Consider the following 2437-nt stretch of genomic DNA (forward strand, 5'->3'; position numbering starts at 1 on the left):
ATTTCTTCAAAGAACAGGGAATCAACACACTTGACTGGCCAGCGCGCTCACCGGATCTCAATCCTATTGATAATCTGTGGGAGTTGCTGGCACGAAAGGTATACCGTAAAAGGAAACAGTACATGAACGTTGGAGAGCTTACAGCGGCTACCTTAGCTGCCTGGGATACTTTAAAACAAGCACTAGTGAAGCTGATAGACTCGATGCCACGGCGCAACATCGAAGTGTTTGAGCGGAAGGGTGTTAAGTCACATTACTAATGCATTCTTTTCGTTCCATCTATATTAATTTCAGTATCAGGTGGCCGGAAGGTTGGGCCAATTGGTCAAATCGGTTTATTGTATGCGAGGTACTCTTCAAATCGCAAATTCCAGGTTGTTAGCACAGATAATACTTCGATCCACTATTTTAATAACTAATGGTACAGGTAAGAAAGTGGAAGTATGACCTCATACGTGAGGGCTGATTCTGTGCTGGGGCCTTAGCACCGATCCGTTAGTGACCGTTTTTTCCTGTGGGTCAAGCACAAACTTCAGAACCGTCCAAATTTGTAGATAAAATCTTGAAGCGATACGAATACATCGATCATTTAACCGCTCGTTTTCTTGAGCGCATAAAAGTCGCTGATGACCGTGATCCTACCATTGGTGACATTGTTTTTCACGAGATTCCTTTACTTCGGTAAATCCTCTGCTTTTTCGCATCATCAGCGCCTTTGTATCCTCCTTTTGTTTTATATTCATCGAATAATAAGCAAGTGCTTAGCTTACTTAAAGCAACTGGTGTACATCATATATATTATTCATACATTTAGCCCTTATGAACGCATTTTGCATAAGCTTTACGATATAAATGGGGAATCTGGCCAGTAAAATTTATTAGGTAAAATCCGAGCTAGGCGGCTACTAACAATACCCCGTGTGACTTGTGCGGGCAACGCCAATTTTTGCAATTCGTGAACTCCAGTTACGCCCTCACTTGATAAGCCGTGCCAAGACTCGACTACAACAATGTCGGTATCAGCACACTCATCAATTTTACCAGTCGCACGCTCGGCCCGTGTGCGCCTCAAAACTATTTGAGACTTCACCATATACAAGCTGCCAAGACGTAAAGCAGATACACCCTCTGTTGGTACATGTTATTTTCTGCGTATACTAAAAAAAAACCTGGCTGATTAACAGCACAATTATGTTTGGAAACACAATTGTCAGTCATAACGAAAACCACGCCACCATCCGGTCCAAATTATTTTACAATACGCGCAGTAATTCCCGCATGGCATTCGATTGATCGATCTCCTTCTTCATCCATCTCGTTTAACCGGCCATGATAAAATTGGCGAGCCAAACCTTTTCGTAGTTATAAGTAAAACGGAAAAAGTTATGACTTGGTCATGACTTCAGACCTGATATCTCAACGTACCAAATAGGTTTAGAGATGATGTGTCCAGATATCTGTCCCAAGGTCATGACCTAAGTACCGCGTTCTTGCTAGTAAAAGGTGTGAACAATAAGCATCCGGTCACTTGTTGGACAGACTTCTTGTGCGAAAGAAGCGTCCTCGTACGCCGTCGATTAGTCGAAGCTGTTCCGCTACTACAGCACAACGATTCGCCGGGGCAAGCCACGCGGGCATACACGTCGAAGCTCTCAGGTAGAGCTGCCTATGGCGGTAAGTACAACAAAATCTGCAGCCGCTACGCTAATCCAGCTGCGATCAGACAATGAGTCTCAACAAGGACACGGGAAAGCTACAACGCCGGACAGTCTTCTCGGAATAAGGCACCAAGCAATTCTTCAGGATATCCGGTGCTGTGTTTCTCTAACAGTGGTCGGTGTGTTGCACGTATTTGCTATTGTTTGATCGAGAGTAAAGATAACTATTGTGAAGACTTAGGTAACGGTGCGACCCGCTCAGAATTTCCGTCTCAAGACTTACTATCGCGCGACGGGAGCCCTACAAATTGGTACATACGCAGCTGGAAGAGAACAGCTACTATCAGCACGATCATGGATTGCAATTACTTCATGTAATGCGTATACTGTAGCACCTACAAGCTGAAACCTTATAAACGCTGAGGTGATGAATGTGATGTAGTGCATTTAATTGAAATGAAAAATAACTACGACAAACGCAGTCTGCACTGCGTAACCACTTAGAGCGTGCGTCGATACGTCCAAACCCGCGCTCATTATCAGTCTTATAAAGGCAGAAACGACCGACAGCCCACCGCGTATAAGACACCTTAGTATTTGTTGACAATGACAAATAAGCGCGGCGAAATTGATTTGACTTTTTGTGGATGAAGGCCATGTTGTACCGTATTTTCGTTCTACTGATTCAATAGAAGGCAGGTTTGCTAATCCCTCGTACCACTCAGTCTATAGCTGGTGTACAGTAGATACGCTACGACTCATCGAATAATGAGGAGGGC

The sequence above is a fragment of the Phytophthora parasitica genome (assembly GCF_000247585.1).
Source record: "Phytophthora parasitica INRA-310 unplaced genomic scaffold supercont2.25, whole genome shotgun sequence".
Lineage (NCBI taxonomy): Eukaryota > Oomycota > Peronosporomycetes > Peronosporales > Peronosporaceae > Phytophthora > Phytophthora nicotianae.